The sequence below is a fragment of the Eumetopias jubatus genome, unplaced genomic scaffold (assembly GCF_037043125.1).
Source record: "Eumetopias jubatus isolate StellerSeaLion01/CBP00866 unplaced genomic scaffold, mEumJub1_p1.0 scaffold_14, whole genome shotgun sequence".
Taxonomy (NCBI): domain Eukaryota; kingdom Metazoa; phylum Chordata; class Mammalia; order Carnivora; family Otariidae; genus Eumetopias; species Eumetopias jubatus.
Window position 1 is genome coordinate 106,097,909 of NW_028274820.1, and position 9,378 is coordinate 106,107,286.

The following is a 9,378-nucleotide window of genomic DNA, read 5'->3' on the forward strand; positions in this document are numbered from 1 at the left end:
GCTGGCCTTTCTGAGTGGTTCCCGGGGAATCTGCAAAGGGCTGGAGGGTCAGAATATCGGGTCTGGGTGGAGAGTGAAATTGTCTGATTCTTGTGAGGTGATCAAAGGTCAGCCAGACACATTCCCTTTGGACACCGGGTGAGCCGCAGAATTTATTCTGGCCGACTGCACATTGCCTCGAAGCGGGCGATTCGCGGGTGACTCATCACCTGGCAGGGACGAAGGCAGCCTTTACGTAGCCACGGGAGCATGCCCTGTAGGTTCCGAGCCCTAAGGACACAGAACCAGTGCGTCAGAGGAGGAACAAAATACAAACCACTGGAGTCACAAGCCAAACACCCCCAAACACAAGGCGGGCGTGACAATGGCCTTTGTGCCCGGCACCGAATGGGGTAGCTGGGCACAGGGGTAGCTGGGCACAGTGCAGAGTAGGCCGGCGTCGGGCTCAGTTTTCCACGCAGGTAGGAGCATCTCGGGCTGAGGGGGCCCCCTCCCCACACACCGAGGGCTGGCCCCTTTCCTTGCACCGCTGAGATTTGCAGCCCCCTCCCTTCCCCCTACAGGGGTATCTCATTCGCACCTTTTTTTTTTTTTCTAAATGCTTCCTGGTCTAACTTGAATATGCAATGAGGCGCCAGGGCTTTGTGGCGGAAATATAATTAAACTGGTGAAAGATGTAAAAGATGAAGAATGAGGATGACATCAGGCCGATTTCACACTTGGCAGTCGGATAGCTGGGCCCAAGCCGCGCTCTTGCCACGCAAGGCAGATCAAAGTGCCCTGCCACTGCTAAAAAGGCAAAAGGAGACTTAAGTATGCTAATCCCCAGGACAAATATATTTTAATCTTGTTAGAATACAAGTTAATGCTGCAGCTCAGTGGCTGAACTTGGTCAGACGGTAGAGATCCATTTTTATTTTAGCTATGAATGAGGTAGACCTCCTGGTTTATTCATAGGTAGTAAATGTACAGAACGAACCCCTCTTTGGGCTGTGTCCCCCTCACATAGCCCTTGCTTTGCTGGGGGGTGGGGTTCGGGAGGCTCCCGGGATGGGATGACCCCTGACACAGTTCATCTCTCTTCATGCCTCCCTCTCTCTGCACAGGATCCTGATGGCCAAGAAGGAAACTCCACTCATTTGGCAGGAGAAGAAACAGGGAAGCTCTGAAATTAATTAAAAGATTCTCCAAAGCAATCTGTTTCCCTTTAGGCCTGAGGTTTGACAACCAAACCAATTCCTTTCTATCAGCCCCCTCACTTTAATTTTTACAATGTCAATTTTCATTACTATTAATTATTTGCTGAACTCCAACTGTATATTCGGGATTGCCCTGATTAGCAAGAAGCTTGCAGGTTCTTGCGATTGAGTTTCAATTCCTATTAGATGTGAATATGTAAGTCGGGTGTGTATATGCATATGGAGGGTATTAGTTACATAAAGAGGGAAAAAAGCTAAGTCTGTTGAGCTCCCCTGCAAATAAAACCATTATGGTAAAATATTATATATAATTGCAGCTGTATCTGTACATCTGTGTGTGAGTGTGTGTGTGTGTGTGTGTGTGTGTGTGTGTGGGAGACAGAGAGTGATCGCGAGAGGGAGCGTGCACGCCCACTTAAACGTAAGGTTACAGAAGGTTAAACTGCCCCGTAGACCTGCCTGCTGAATATTGCTGATGGCAGCCATCTAAAAGGTAATTTCTGTCTTGCTGCTCCAGTGTGTGTTAGAATTCCCTCTGCCTCAGGCATAAAACCTGACTCCCACTCAAGCCAGCCAGCACATCCCTGCATTCCAAAGACCCGCCCTGCAGCTCTGGCCCACCCCGGTCCCCACGGAAGGCTGCGGCGGGGCCAGTGGGGGAGGGGCAGCCCCCAGCCGCCCCCGCCCCCGCCCTGGCGCGCCCCCGTTTCCAGGACTTGGGAATGTCCGTCTGCCCTAATCCTCTCAAGCCTCCCTCAAGTTATGAAGTGGCTGGCAGGCACTGTGATTACTGTGCCCACGCAGCCAGTCCGTGGTGGGTTCCACCAGCCGGGGAAGCCAGGCCCAGGGGCTTAGCGGCCCCCAGCCAGAGAACAGTCCCGTGATGCTCTGGGCTCCATGCCTTTCGGGTTTTGTCCTTTAGCTGGTGGTTACCTTAGAACACAGTCTAGTCCTTCCTTTGTGCTTCTCGTCCCAGCCCCCCTGGCTGGCGGACATCCGGGCTGTTATGCCCTTCTGTCTTAAAGAAGAACATGGCCTAACTCGGGCGGAGTCCCTACTATGCGCCCGCATATCTGTTTCCTGAGGCCCGGGTAACAAAGAGCCACACACTGGGGACTTAAAACATAGAAAGTTGTCGTCTCAGCTCTGGAGACCGGAAGTCAGGAAGCAAGGCGCCAGCCGCATGGGTTCCTTCTGGGGCTCCGAGGGCGGCTCTGCACCCGCCCCCTCAACCAGCTCTGGTCATCCATGCTTGGTGGTCCCTTCCTCTGTCTTCACAGGCCTGCTTCCTGTGTGTGTGTCTGTGTCCCAATTTCTCCTTTTCCTAAGACACCAGTTACATTGAGCTGAGGGCCCACCCTTCTCTTGATTCCCTCTGGAAAGACTTTGTTTCCGAATACGGCCACATTCCCAGGTTCACCATGGACCTGGATGTGGGGGCACGCAACAGCAGCCAGGACAGCCAGGACTTGGCATGCAGTGTAGACTGTCTTAAACTCCTCTGGTATCAAGCCCTGCACCGTGGGTTCTGTTCTTACCATGGGTTTTGGGGTGCGGACTCTAGAAGTGAGCTCCTCCTGGAGGTCGCGTGTGCAGCGGTCTCCGTGGCTGGGTCTGAGCGTGCCTTTGTTCTCCGTGTGACACAGCCTTTCAGCTTCCTCTGCTGGGCTGGGGTCTTGCTGACACCACCTTTGACAGGTGGGGCCTGGCCAGCCCACGTCCGTGTGACCCAGCGGGACATCGTCCCTCCCGTGACTCAGTTCATATGAACTGGCTTCGTCAGATGCGGAGCACAAGGTTGCTAGGTTGTGACGACCCCTTTCCCCCTCTGTGCCTTGATTTCCCTCCCGTTTAGCATATGATAGAGGGTACTGCGTGCGCTCACTGGTGGCTTAGTGTGACGCACGCGGGATCGGGCCTGGCACGGGGTGGTCACTCCCTGGGTAAGCGTCAGCTCTGATGCTCCTCTTTGCCAAGGTCACCTAGGATGCTTTAGTTGTGAAAGTGTGGAATTATAACTCCTGTGTGCTGCCCTCTGGGTTCCTCAGTTTCAGGTAAGCCTCACCCCCTCCTCCACCCTCCCCGGCTCTGCAAGCAGCAGATGCCAAGGAACCTGAGCTTGGGGACCAGCCAGACCTGTCTGCGAGCTCAGACAACCCCGGCCAAGTCCCTTGTGTGCTCCGGACCCTGTTTTCTTCAAAACAGAATTCTACCCGCCTCAGAGGGAGGTTGGCATTCTGCACGTATGGGCCTCCCCACAGAGGCCTCTGGCCAAGGTGGGAGCCGAGGCTGGCCCTCCTGTGGCCCCGCTGGATGCTCTCGAGCACACCCTGTGCCCTCAGAACGCTTGTTACTGGGTGGCTGTGTCGTCACTGTCTCACTAGCTTCCCGTGGGAGTGCGTCTCGTTCCCACAGAGCCGACCAGGGGAGTGTGGGACTGCGTGTCTCAGGCCCGAAGCTGGTGCACTCTGCAGGGCAGACAGCGGAGCCCGTCCTTAGGCGCCCAAGCAGACACTCTGCAGCTAGAGATTCTCTTTTAGGCGGAGGGGAACAGAAAGAGAAACGTTAGGTGGAGACCCATGTCTGCTCTCTCTCAGAGGCCCAGCAGCAAGCACATCAGCTGTGCAGGGCAGGCACACCCCTGGTCGTAGGCTCTGCCTGTCTTCCATCTCTGGCTACCTCGGGGCCTGCCAAGCACTGATCCTGACTGCCGATAGCAGGAACCGCAAGCATTCACCGAACATTTCTGAGTGCTAGGTGCCACACAAAGCCTGCACAGACCAGCTCACCTCCGGTGGGTGAGCCCTATTACTAGCAGGGTCCTAGCAAGGCCCAGGGAGAGTACGGGACTTCCAAAAGCCACCACCCTGGGACCTGGCAGACCTGAGATTTCCTTCCAGGCAGAGGCTTGGCTAATCCCAAGGAGTACCTTGCCAGGATGGATGCTCGGCGTCAGGACATACGTTGGGTGGGGAACTGTGGCAGAGACGTGGTGCTCCCCAAACATTCCATGTGCCCCTGTGGGTTTCCCAGCCTCCCTGACAGTTAGGTGGGGACACCAGATTAGCATTGACCAATGATCTTGGGGCAAAGTGGCCCCCTGGCACCCTTGGGTCTGAGGTTACTAAAAGCAGGTGTGAGTTCCCCACGTTCTTTCCTGTCTTCACAGCTCTGGACACCAGGGTTAGATGGTGATGTCACGGAGCGCTGAGGCCCACGTCTGCCTGGCTTCCTAAATAGCTGCATGGAGCAGAGCCGCCAACCCACTTTGGACATGTGGTGGTAGACTCAGCAGACCATGAGATACACGGACTTGTCAGCTGGCCCTGGCCACAGAGTGGCCTCCCTGAACCCTGTACCTCACAACAGGACTCTGGGACCAGCCTGTCCTGAGGGAGGCAGATAGTCTCCCTGCCCTTGACCCTCCAGCTCCATGTCTTCACTCTCCTCCTCTCCCCATTTGCACCTCCAGGTGTCTAGACCCAGAATGCAGAGGCAGACTGAGGTTCACACCCTGTGCCCAAATTGTCTCCATTGTCATATGCACTTACTGCATAATTTTGCAGGGGCATTTGCTGCGGAGGGAAGGAGCAGGGTTCAGGAGGATGTGGCATCTTCCATGAGGGGGTGTGTGTCTGCGGCTGTGTGCAAAGCCCTTGGGCATGCCACACGCCCTCCTGCTGCCCGGGGCCCCCCTGTAACGTGATGGGATGTGTTGGTGTTTGCCACATTCTCGTAATCTGCTTGGGATGATAAAAATTCAAGGCTAACATGTTTTATTATTCCTACATCCAACCCTCTTTTCTGATGATTCTGGGTGACACTTGTTTAGCTCAGATAAATTTACATTTTCATCTCTACTGAACTTAGTAGGAAAAAACCATATGTTTAACCACGTGTTATTGGTTGTATGTCTCGTATGACCCCTCCACCCAAAAATATAGTGCTCATACCCTACCGAAAACTGAAAGCAGCGAGTGGGTTTTTTCCTTGCTTTTCAGAGAGCATCCATTGACCTACATTGGAGTTTCCTGTTATTTCCTAGTATGGAGACCGAAGTGGTCCAGAACCACTGGGCCCTCTGTGGGTCCCTCAGACCTTGTTCAGGGTGAAGGGTGTGTGTGTCGGGGGGGCCACTGGGGAAAGCATGAATGTGTCTGAGCCAGCAGCTTGGAACAGGGCCCCAGGACCCCTACTATCTCAGGGGTGGGAGGAAGTGGGGAGGGGTGTGCAGGACGCAGATGGCCCCCCTCCCAGACCAGAGGACCGGAACCAGCCTGAAGCTTTTCTACTGGAGGGGCAGGTAAATGGGGCTCAGGCCTTCGGGCCACATCCTGGGGGATGGAGGTCCGTGGGTGGCCATGAAAGAGGCTGTTGCCTGACTATCCGAGGTCGGGGTGGGGTGGTGGGAGATCGTGCAGGCATGCCCGCCAGATGCTAGTTCATGCGGGGATGGGGATGTGGAGGCTGGCTTCAAGTCACATCGTGAACAGGCCCAAAGAGATGGTGTTCCTAACCACTAACCACTGAACTGCAGGGACAGCTCACTGAGATCCACAACGGATGTGCCCAAGGTGCACCTTGCAGGACCAGGTCAGGGAGCGGGCAGGCAGGGGTGAGAGGGCTGAGGGCAGATCCCAGCCGAGGGGCTGAGCAGGCCCAACCAAGCAGGACAGCTTCAGCCTGCCAGTGGAGGTAGGGCCAGAGACCCTGACTGAAGGAGCCAGATGAATTGAGGGTCTCCAGAGTTGAGTGAGGGAGGCCCCAGGCCCTATGTCCCCAGGCAAGGCCTATGTCCCCAGCTCCTTAGGCCTCTGACGAGTGCAGCAGTAGGAGAGGACCACCCATCTGCCCTAGGAAAGCTCACGTTCTCGGGAAGCCATCTCCAGAAGTTGACCTGGGGAGTAGGTGTGCATGTGTGCAGGTGAGTGTGCATGTCTGTGTGATATGTGTTCATGACTATGTGTGATATGTGCAGCTGTGTGTGTGTGCATGAGTGTTCATGCCTGCATGTGTGTGCATGCATGTGCCCACCTGTGTGTGCACACCCACCTGTGTGTAGGTGAGTGTGCATGTCTGTGCGATGTCTGTGCATGACCATGTGCAATGTGTGCAGCCGTGTGTGTGTGCATGTGTGTGCCCACATGTGTGTGCACACCCACCTGTGTGTGCATGGTGAATGTACACATCTGCATATGTGTGTGTGCACGGGTGCATTCGTGTATGCGTGCACATCTGTGTGTCAGGTGAGTAAGGTGTCTATGAGGGCAGGTTTCTACTTGTTATTGTATTTGTCATCAAATGCTAATTGCTTTGGGACCTGAAGTCAAACCATGATGTAGTCAACTGGAGGACAGAACCTCTTCCCACTAGATTTTTGGGGACTAATCGGGCAACTGCTGTGCACACTGAGGTTAGATCCCCGGGGTCAGCTGGATGTCAGGAGTACCCTGTTCCTAGTTGGGATGGATGAGCCTCAGACAGCAGGGCTGGGACTGGGGGCATCAGGATTGCTAACAGGGACCCAGGCATCTTGAGAACACCCGGTGCACACTTGCCAGGTTGGTGCCCCTGCCTAGGCGCCTGGAAGGGGGCACGTGACGCTGCAGGAGAAGCCGCAGACCCACCCCCAGCTGTGCTCACGGGGCGTCCCAATTTTGCGGAGGAAAGAAGAAAGCAATCTGGAAACAATCCTGAAAAATAGAAAGAGTTCCATTTTTACTCCTACACAAACTCGAATTATCTTTCTTGGTGTGGTTGATTCCCATCAGCAGGGGGCCTTTTTAAACATCCAAAACACGGGGGACGCAGCACGGGCCGCTGTCCTTTACTATCTGCTCACTGAGAAACTGCACAATGAGAAAACATAATGATGAATTAAGAAATGCTTTTAGATGCACTGATCACAAGGGCATCTGCAGATACCGACTTGTATAAACATGAAACACTTCATTTATCCAGCCTGTCAGAATTGCTTAACATAAAATGAATTAACAGTTGTGTCATTTAGGATGTTTTCAATCACAAGGAACAGTAAAAGCCAACTCAGCCTGGCGTAGACAAGCCCCAAGGTTCAGCTGGATGGCATCAGGTCAGGCTTGACCAAGGCTTGCGAAGGTAAGGAGGGCTGGTTTCCTTTGTCTTTCCCTTTGCCTGCCGTGGTGTCAGCTTCATTCTAAACTTTCTTCCCTGCATGGATACAAGTTGGCTTCCTGCAGAAACGCAGGTCATGAGCTTCTTAGTTCACATCCAGAGGGAAAGCAACCCCCGGCCCCAGGGCCCATCCTCAGAGGGATCCTTCCCAAAGGCTCCCAGCAAGCATTTCTCTGCTCTTCACTGGCTTAAGTTGGGTCATGTGATCTCCCTGAGCCAATGATCAGGTGATGTGCTGACTGACCCACCCAGTCAGGGCCCTCCTGGGGGTGGGGGCGGAGCCAATCCTTCCGCGGAAAACCCTCGTCCTGTGTGGAAGGAAGAGTGTCGGGGTGGCGCAGGATGGGGCCCACCAGAGGTGGGAGACCCGCAGGCGTGCTCTGTAAATGGACCTTGCCCCACCCTGGGGAGCGCATACTGGTTGAGACCACCTGCCCTAGGGGCGGGGTCCGCCACTTTCCAGACCTCTTGGTTCTGGCCCCAGCTCTGCTCCAACCCCGGGCTGAGACGGGTCGGCTCTTCCCCCGTTAGGACATGTTAGTCTCCTGATGACCCCTCCGGGGCTTCTGCTCCTCATCCTTCCCCCTCTGGTCTGCCCCTTCCCACCAGGTCCACCGTGGGCCCACACTCAGGGTCGGTGCAAGGCCCGAGCATCTCCTGCTCCAAGTCGTGACTGGGCTGGCTTCTGCTCCGTATTGGCCCAACAGTGACTTTCAGAGTCTTTGCTGTCCATTTGTCCAGCCACCAGCTCCCTCTGGAGCCGTGACTCCAGGAGTCATTGTCCCTAAGACCCCATTTTCATCCCAGGAAGAGAAAAGCCCCTTTGCTGTCTGGGCTCCAGGTGACTACCTGCCCCACACCTGCCTCTGGGCACAGATGTAATGAAAACATGCGGGCCGGTGAGGCTTCTCCGATCAGAGCTCCATCCTTGGAGCCGGACTGGGCCTTCCTTGGCTTTAGGAAGCCACCCATGCCTCCGTGTCCCCGTGGCCAGCTGGTCCCTGCGAGCACACTTCCGGGATTCTTCCCAACTCCTCTCCAGCCCTGCTTTCACACTGTCCCTGTGGCCTGGCCCACAGCACATCCGTGGGCTCCCTCTCCTGCCAGGGCCCTTCCTGGGGAGCCTCCCAGGCCACTCCGCTTGGTCAGGGGTCAGGCTGGATGGGCTCCAGGAGGGGTCTTCCCGGGGAGAATTCCTCGAGCTACAGGTCGCCCACCAGGTCCTCTGACCCAGAGAGGCGGACTTCAGGGCTGCGGGAGGGAAGACAGGCATGTGTGACATCACACCGAGCACATGTGGGTTCTGCCTACAGTGTCCCCATCTCTGAGGCACAGGGTGGAACTGAGGATTGTCGTCACTCAGCAAAAAGTGTTGGGTGACCTGCACAAAATTAATTTCCTGGTTGTCGTGTAAATTCCCAGGGGATGTATTCGCACAGTTGCCTGTAATGTGACAGCCTGAACACAGGTCGGTGGGAGGATGGTGAGACCTGAGGGAGGGGAGGTGACGAGGGTGTCCCCCATGCACCCCCACACTGTGCCGTCACCAGCTGCCTCTGGGGAGGACGCACCGCAGGGTGGCCGGGAGCAAGATTCCGGGTTTGGATCTCCAATCAACCACTGCCCAGCCGTGTGAATCCAAGAAAGTCTCTCAGCGTGTCTGTGCCTCAGTTTCCCTATCTCTGTGCTTTCCGCATTAGGCTATAGGATGATCACCTGTACCCCCAGGCCAGACACCTGGACACTCCTGTTTGCCTTGACTACTCCGAGTCATCTGCTCCGAGAGCTGAGGTCCAGGCTTGCAACGGAGGGTGACCGGTCAAAGCCCCAGTGCCCACACAACCTCCTCACAGCAGTGTGCAGACCTCAGGCCAGGCAGCTGTCCGTCTACAAGCCCCGCGTCCTCCTCTCGAGCCAGGCTTAAGTCTCATCTGTTGCAGTGATTCTCAACCTTTTCAGGTAAAAGCGTCTCTTTTTTAACATCCAAATGCAGACTCTGAGGTCTATAACCTGATGGTAGTTATCG